A 9500-nucleotide genomic window follows, 5' to 3' on the forward strand; every position below is an offset into this window, starting at 1 on the left:
CCTCCCCCTCCCCTCCCCCCTGCCGGAAGTCCCACCTCCAATTTCCTGCTGGAGGTAATAGGCCATCAGTAGGTGATGCTTCCACATAGTACATAAGCCATTCTCTTTACACCCCATTTGGTATGGTTTCTTTCAACTTCTATTATTTTTAATTATGTGTCTGTGGGGAGGCACTGGGCTACCCTGAAGCTCACGTTACACACAGTTTCTCGCCCCTGGAGGAGGGTGCTTAGAACTCAGCTCTGTGCGCACGGTCTCTCTAACCCGAATTTGTTCTTTTTAAAGACCCACTTGGCCAACTTTTACAAGCACAGTTCAGATTAGGCAGGATTTCAGAGTCAACGTCTCCTCCTACTGCTCCTCCTCCTCATTTTTAAATATGGTTTTTCATTTTCTCCTGGAGAAGAATGTTCAAGAACAATATGTATATGTCTGACTCAAAAGGGAAAATAGTAGCTTGGATGTATACATTTCACTTTTTATAAAAGCATTTTAGGCCAATGCTCAGCACACTAAAAGATAACTCCAGTAACTGAGAAGGGCACGATTCCACATGTTTAACCTAAGAGATTTCAAATGGTTCTAAAGGTTTCCAAATCTCTGCCCTAAGATAGTTTGTTTCTCTCCGGCAGCATGGAGCTGGCGGAGCAGGGGAAGAGGATAGATAATTGGACAGCCGCATCACTCCTTTCTCAGTTGGCAATCTTTTAAAGCCTGTTAAATCCAAATGGCAGTTGGCCTCTCTGTTCCTCCTCCGGTTGATGTCTGCTGCAGACTCTGCAGCAAAAAACTGTCGGCGGCCTGTGTCAGGCAGGAAAACACCCCCACAAAACTGCAAGAGCAGAAAAGGCTGGCCTGTTACTAGCGGGGACACATCCCAGTGTCTGTGCTTCTGCCTAATAGGACTTCTTGTCTTCAGATTAGCCCACAATAGGGGAGTTATTCATCCTAAGAGAGATTCAAATAAGAGAGTTCTTCTGTTTGAACAGCAGGCAAGTAAATTGAATACAATCTGCAGCCCTCACACTGCTCCAGGCTGAGAAAGGCAGAGCTCAGGCGCTATACAAGCCAGCTACAAATTTCCTAGTTCTTGAGGGTTAGCAACAGGCTCTTCACAGAACTGTTTTGGAAGGAACAAATCACTGTAGCAACACCGAAATGAAAAATTTGGTATTTAAAACATGGAGTCTCAACTCAGGCTGCGCATTAGAATCACTTGTGGAGATTTTAAGAGAAATGACTGGGTCCCACCCTCAGGGACTTTGTTGTGTTCTGCTTTTTAGCTCCAACAGGGAGTCTGATGCCACGGAGACCAGAAAAGGCCGGCATGGGACATGGAGAAAGTTCATAAACAGAGACTTGCAAGCAGGACTCTGTAGAACAAGCTTTACAGGGGAAGGGCTGCTGACCTAGAACAAAGCCCATGCAGGAGGCCATATCACAGTGCCCTGTGATGGCTCCATAGAGGAATGTGGTTTCCGTGTCAAGACCCTGGGCTATAAACAGTTTGTGATATATTGTTATGTAAGTTAATTGTTTAATAGAGTGTTCCAGTTGAGCCAAAGTCAGCATAGCTCAGAATACAGGCTGTCATCATTCATGTTCTTTGCTGCAAAGAGACACCATGACCATGGCAACTCATACATAGAACTGTTTAGCTGAGGCTAGCCTACAGTTTCAGAGGTTTAGCCCATTGTTTTCATGACAGGAAGCATGGCAGTACATAGGCAGGTATGGTGCTGGAGAAGTAGCTGAGAGTTCTCCATCAGGATGAGCAGGCAGCAGGAAGGTGACCCTCCTTCTCCCTCAGGGCTGCTGCCCACTGACCAGGCCCACAAGCACAAAGGAAGCAGAAGTGGGATGAGAGTGGGGTAGGGCACGAAGAGCTGTGATTGACTTCCAGGATCAGCTTCAGCAAAACAGTTCCACTTTATTGGAGTGAACAAGGGTCATATAGATCTTGAGGAGTGGGTAGGGATTTCCAGGGTGGGTTTACATTATTGGCTAGGGTGGGAATAATTCCTTTACATGATGAAGTGGAATTCCAAGAACCAGGTCCTCATGGGTAGTTGTGGGGGTTAACCTGTAATCTGGCCATAGACTATATGACTGTGCTTAGAGGTTTGGGGGTTACCGGTGGGAAGCACTGGACATAGTTATCATTCGCAGGAAAGGCTGAGCAGGACCTCTGTGTTGAATCATGCAGCGTTTGCAGGAAGCTCTGTGCAGGGCATCCTCCAGATGAGGTCAGGCACTTGTGCTTAGAGACATCCTCTAGATGAGGTCAGGCAGAGAAGAGGAATCCCTGCTGAGAACAGAAGTCCTCCATTTTGCACCAGGCTGGGAGAGCTTATCTGGACATGGCAGACTGCAATCTTAATAGCAGGGTCTTCCAACCCAGAAAGAGAGAGACAATGGTCCTGGCTTGAGTATTTGAAACCTCAAAGTCCACTCCCCAACTCCTGACTCTATGACACCCCTCTCTAACAAGACCACATCTGTCCCAACTCTACATGTTCACTCCCTATGAAACTGTGAGGGCCATTTTCATTCAAACTACCACACGGCCCTTACATCAGAAGCAACTGTATTGCCCAGGAGCTGTCAGAGATGCTGGGCCTTCCACCCAGGCTTGAATGCTCTCCACAAACTGATGGTAAAATCCTATTGCTGAGGTCAACATCTCCACAACCCATGAAACATGGAGAAATCAAGCTGGTGCCTATACAGAACCTTACCCCTACTCACTAGGAGTGCTCATGGTGTGGAACAGGACTCCGAACACTACCAGACAAAGGAAAACACTAATCCGGCTACAAACACTCTGATGGTGACCGGACTGCATGATACACTGGTACAGTAGTGACACAAAATTTGTGGAAGTGACCAACCACTCTCTGATTGGATGTGAGGCCCACTCCATGAGATGGAACCCATATACCTGACACTGTTCAGGTGGTAAAGAACCTGAGACGGCTTAGGCCATGAGCCTAGGGGAAAACTAAATACTATTGTTCCACTAAAGTCCTCTCCCTGTCCATCATAAGGTCCAGAGAGTTTCCAGGATTTATATCCAGAGATTTCAAAAGCAGGTAGGTGTTCATCTTCCATGGTCACCAACTTATTGCTAGAACTCATTACTCTAAAAAAAAAATAAGGAAGGAAGGAAGGAAAAACAACCAAAAACATGTCCTGTCTTCACCATATCAACCACACTCAGGTCACGGCCAGAGGATGTTCTGTCAAGGAAAATTCCTGCTAAGTAAGAGGAGTAATCAGATACACCCTCACCACTCCCACCCAGTGCTTCTCTGCCTTGCCTGCTGTGGGTCGAATGTGCCTGTGGGAAGTGGCACTATTAGAAGCTGTGGCCTTGCTGGAGGAAGTGCAACCCTGAGGTCCTATGCTCAAGCTCAACCAAGTGTCCCCTCATGGCTGCCTTGCAGAAGAAAGTCTCTACATGTCTGCCTTCAGATCAAGCCGTAGAACTCTCACCTCTTCCAGCACCATGACTGCCTGGATGCTTCTGCTTCGATCTGCCCCATTTTTTTTTTTTGAGGAAATAACATAACTGTAAGGGTCCAAGAATCACTTAAGGAAGTCACATTCCTTCAGTATGCAAAATCGTATGCAAAAGCAAGGAGTATTTGCTCTTCAGAAACAGCCACCATTCGGGAGTTAGCCATTCATACAAAATGGTGACCAGAATAAGCTCATAGGCACTTTTTAAGTGCAGCTAGGGGAATTTATGGGATGGTTAGGTCATTTTTAAGATGATTGGCTAGGTAAGCAAGTGGCAGTTACATTAGTACACTTCTAATTGGTCACGATATTAGTTTTATGATTTTTTTGGTCAGGCCTTAGAGAAATTCCAGGAACTATCTCTGTGCGTGGCCTGGCCATCTCTCCGCTAGACGTCAGGGCCACTGCTGAGTAATGGCTCACTGTCTGTGGTTTTGCCAAGAAGCCTCACCTGCTTCTTTGGGAAACTGAAACCTAGGCCTAGTTATAAAACAGGCTAAGTTTCAGCCAGGCCTCTCAATAACCAACTTTGGTAAGACAACGTCTGTCATGACCTGGAACTCATCAGCTCGGTAGTCTTCATTTCTTCTCCTGCTGCTGTGGTAGGCCACTGACTTAAGGGAGACAGAGCTAAGCTGGCTCACAGTTTCAAGTTGCAGCCCATAGAGGCAGGAAAGTCGCAGCTGCTGGAGCAAGAGAGAACTGGTCACATTACATCCGGCAGTCAGGAACAGAGAGCGATTAATTAATGCATGTGCACCACCGCTCAGCTCACTGTCCTGATCACATTACATCCAGCAGTCAGGAACAGAGAGCGATTAACTAATGCCTGCGCACCACTGCTCAGCTCACTGTCCTGGTCACATTACATCCGGCAGTCAGGAACAGAGAGCGATTAATTAATGCATGTGCACCACCGCTCAGCTCACTCTCCTTTGCATTTTGCTGAGGACCCAGCTCATGAAAGAGCTCTACCCACTCATGTTCTATCCAAACTCCACAAAGTGGGTCTTCCCACATCAACCTAATCTACACAGTTCATCCTTGAGACTCCTTCGCAGGTAAGTCTACATTGTTTCAAGTCAATAATTAAAAGTAACCATTCCAGATGGCTGGTCATGGATTAGCAGGGAGTCAGCCATATTTTCATAAGCCTTCAAAGGGTATCCTAGGATGAAGATGTTGTGGGAATATAAAAAAAATGAATCCACCCTGCAAACTTTCCCGCCCGGGGCTACATTCTTGAACTGGTATTAACTGACATTACCACGTCCCAGCAGGCTCTTCTTATTCCCTCCCAGCTATTAAAAACGTCTCACTCTCATGCAACTCTTTACACACCCCCACAATCATTCATCTAAATAGCGCCTAAAACCCAGTAAGTAAAGCATGACTCTTTAGGCCTTAATATACAATCAGATTTATATAATAATAAAGTCACAATTTAAAAGATGCCAATACAATAATTTCTGAACCAAATAATAAAGACAATATTCTAACCCAATTAATCTATTTTGTAAAAACCTCTGTTTGGTTGTATAACCTTGTGGGGTCTGGCTCGTCCTCATCCTCTGCCTCCATGATGAGGACCTCCCCACTCCTGCTCCTGACCTCTTTCCTCCTCCAACTCTAGCTCCACCTCTCTATTCCTGTCCAATCACAGGCCTGTCACTGCCCTAATGTGATTGGACAGAGAAAAAGGCGCAGCATGAAGATGCTTTCTCCATAGCAAAGCAGCCTGTGACATGCCACTGTGATTTATAAGCTCAATAGATTTCCTCATTCTTTGATAAATAAGCCCTTCTTAATTAATCAGTCATTCTAAAACTACTGACAGGAAATCCAGAGGCAGCCCCTAAAAGCAACACTGACATGCTTGCTGCTTCGTGATCTGCTTCGCCTTCTCCTAAACACCTTTAATCTATCAGGATGGAAATACGCTACCAAACCCTGGCACTTTGTGTCAAGTATTCAGGATCATTAAAAGCATATTTCGCACACGATGACTAGTTCCTCATATTATGTTTGATACATACAATAAGGCCCATATTCTCCTCCCGGCTAAGAGTGAGTCATTTTACCAGTTAAGATGATTTCACTGAAGAAGAAAGAAAAAAGAAGAAGCTGCCAAACTAACTTGAATAGAAAGGAATAAGTAAGTGTAATTCACAAAATGGAGGGAAATATGGCATCCACAGGCTCAGAAATTCAGAAATTGGGGTAACCCTAGCTTAAGCAGGACTTGAAGAATGTCACTTCCAGGTGTACTACAGAAATAGTAGAGTCAGCTACATGGGGTCTTGTCTGTGTGTGTGTGTGTGTGTGTGTGTGTGTGTATGTGTGTGTATCTGTATGTGTGTATGTATGTATGTATGTATGTGTGTGTGTATATGTGTGTATGTGTGCATGTCTGTGTATGTGTATGCATGTATGTGTGTATATGTGTATATGTGTATATATGTGTGTATGTGTGTATGTATGTGTGTATGTGTGTATGTGTGTATATGTGCGTATGTGTATATATGTGTATGTGTGTATATGTGTATATGTGTGTATGTGTATGTGTGTATGTATGCATATGTGTGTATGTGCGTGTATATGTGTATATATGTGTATGTGTGTATGTGTGTATATGTGTGTATGTGTGTATATGTGTGTATGTGTGTATGTCTGTGTATGTGTATGTATGTATTGTGTATATGTGTATATATGTGTGTGTGTGTATGTCTGTGTATGTGTATGTATGTATTATGTATGTGTGTATGTGTATATATGTGTGTATATGTGTATGTGTGTATATATGTGTATGTATGTGTATATGTGTGTATGTGTGTATGTGTGTGTATGTGTGTATGTGTGTATGTGTGTATGTATGTATATGTGTGTATATGTATATGTGTGTATATGTGTGTATGTGTATATGTATGTATATATGTGTGTGTATATATGTGTATGTGTGTATATGTGTATATGTGTGTATGTGTATGTGTATATGTATGCATATGTGTGTATGTGTGTATGTCTGTGTATGTGTATGTATGTATTGTGTATATGTGTGTATATGTGTGTATGTGTGTATGTCTGTGTATGTGTATGTATGTATTGTGTATATGTGTGTATGTGTATATATGTGTGTATATGTGTGTGTATGTGTGTGTATGTATGTGTATATGTGTGTATGTGTGTATATGTGTGTATGTGTATATGTGTGTATGTGTGTATGTGTGTATGTGTGTATGTATGTATATGTGTGTATATGTATATGTGTGTATATGTGTGTATGTGTATATGTATGTATATGTGTGTATGTATGTATATATGTGTATGTGTGTATATATGTGTATGTATGTGTATGTGTCTGTATGTGTGTATATGTGTATATGGGTGTATGTGCATGTGTGTATGTGTGTATGTGTGTGTATGTATGTGTGTGTATGTGTATATATGTGTATATGTATATATATGTGTGTGTATGAATGTGTGTATATGTGTGTATGTGTGTGTGTGTGTGTGTATGTGTTTATGTGTGCATCCACATGTACCGTGGCACACCAGAGAACAATTTGCAAGAGTAGGTTCCCTCCTTCTACCACATGGGTACTGGGGATTGAACCCAGAACGACAGACAGGCTTAGAGGCAAGTGCCTTTACTCATCAACCCCATTTGGGTCTTTGTATCACCCTGGGTGACACTTTCCAGGAGCTTCGCTGGGGTTGGAGGTCATTAGATAACTGACAAGTCCTTTGAACAGAAACAAACTGTGATAAATGTCCACCACAGCCATTCATTTTTAAAGCTGGAAAAACCTCTTAAGGGGAGCCAGCAATAGGAATGCTTTATTCGGTAGTAGAGGCTGCTAAGGATGGATGGCATCTTCTGTCATCTTTATATTTCTAGTCACACAAGTAGAGACGCATACACACACACAGGAGCTGGAGTAAAATTTACGAAGGATCGATCAAATTCAGCCTAAGAGTCCTTGGGAGGCAGAGGCAGGCAGATTTCTGAGTTCGAGGCCAGCCTGGTCTACAGAGTGAGTTCCAGGACAGCCAGGGCTACACAGAGAAACTCTGTCTTGAAAAAACAAAAACAAAAAAAAATTTTTTTTGAAAAAAAAAAGAGTCCAGGGAAGGGACATTATACACTTGTACCATCTTAACTACTTCCTGAGGATGAAGCACTGAAAAACAATTTCATTAATTCTTACCTCATAGAACTTACACTTTAGTCAGGTGACAAGAAACAAAATAAAAATGTAAATTGCAAGGATCACAGAAAGTAAAAATTTTCATGGAGAAAATTAAATAAAGGACTATGGATAGTGAGCAGCAGATAGGAGTTACGGATTTAAAAGTGGTCAAGCAAGAGCTCCTGGAGAGGCGCCCATGGGACAGAGCCTCAGAGAGGAGAGGAGAGCAAGCTGACAAGTGACCGTGAAGCCTTGAGGCAGATGTACTCCCTGGGCATGCTGGCAGCACAGAGAAACCTGTGAGCCTGGAGACACAGATGTACTTACTACAGAGCCCGAGGGCCTGAATTCCATTCCCTGGACCCACACCGTGGAAAAAGAGAAGCAATTCCCACAAGTTCCATATATCTGCTCACAAACACACACACAAATAAAACAATTTTTTTTTTTTTAATTTAACTGAGAGAAGACTCAGGCTGGAGAGATGGCTCAGCGGTTAAGACCACCGGCTGCTCCTCCAGAGGTCCTGAGTTCAATTCCCAGCAACCACATGGTGGCTCACAACCATGTGTAATGGGATCTGACGCCCTCTTCTGGTGTGTCTGAAGACAGCTACAGTGTACTTACATATAATAAATAAATAAATAAATAAATAAATAAATAAATCTTTAAAAGAACGAAAGAAAGAAAGAAAATACAGACATGGTTCACCAAACTAAAAGTTGCTGAGGCTGTAGTATGCTGTAGAACTTTCTGGAATTCCACCCTCTAATGTGCAAGAGAGAGGCTTCCACTGTAAGAGCCTGTGCCTTGGAACTTGCTACAAAGCTATGCAAGGGGCTCCCAACGAAGCTGCCACAGGCTGACAGTCAGTCGGCCTGCACCAGAGAAGCCTAGCATAGTGCAGCCACTCCCCAAAGGAGCAGGATGATGGAGGAACCACATTTGGCGGAAACTGAAAACTACAGAAAGAGGCCACCGAATAACTGGGAGCCTTCCTAGAGAGCATGCCAGAACCAGGAAGAAAAATTCTCCCCAACATCCCTCGAGCACCCTCTAGTGACAGAGTTTAGCACTGCACCCACCTTCAGAGGAGAAATAACTTCAAAGGTCAGCAGCATTCATGATGGTTACCGAAGGAGTTTGAAGCTGAGAGGCTAGCCAGGGCTACATAGTGAGACCACACCTTCAGGAGACCCAAGTAAATACTTAAAAGATGACCCAGACCTGAAATTTTCATTGCTCTGATATTCTTAGGGATTTTATTCAACTCTCCATGGTGAAAGCCTGGTAGAATGTTCTACTAATTAACATATAATTTCTAAGCAATGTTCCAGAGTTGCTTTAAAAAGACCAAAAAATAGTAAGAGTGACAGACATGGTCACTAAAGGGTAACGAGTGTCTTGAAACATTAGCTCTCTCTCAGCTGGCTGGTTACCTCACAGAGACTGCCTTCGGAATGAGAGACACTTCTTAGATGTGAAGCCCCACTTCCTCTGAAAACCATCTTTCTGAAACAATTCTATCCCCAACTTAGAATGTTGAAATAGCAAGTTAGAGGGAAATAAACTTCCTCCTCACACGGAATGTGGCAAATGCCTCACCAAGTGGAATGAGACCGTGAAGACTGAGAACAAAGCCTGCACGTGAGCCAAATCGTAACCGCTTCAGTTGGCACCAGAAGGAACCCATTCTCAACTTTCTCATCAAATCAAGCAAGAACTTTCAACTAATCAAATCTAATCTCCATTTCCAAAAGCCCCCAATGTACTTTAAGACTGAATAAA

Source organism: Mastomys coucha, unplaced genomic scaffold (assembly GCF_008632895.1).
Source record: "Mastomys coucha isolate ucsf_1 unplaced genomic scaffold, UCSF_Mcou_1 pScaffold4, whole genome shotgun sequence".
NCBI lineage: Eukaryota > Metazoa > Chordata > Mammalia > Rodentia > Muridae > Mastomys > Mastomys coucha.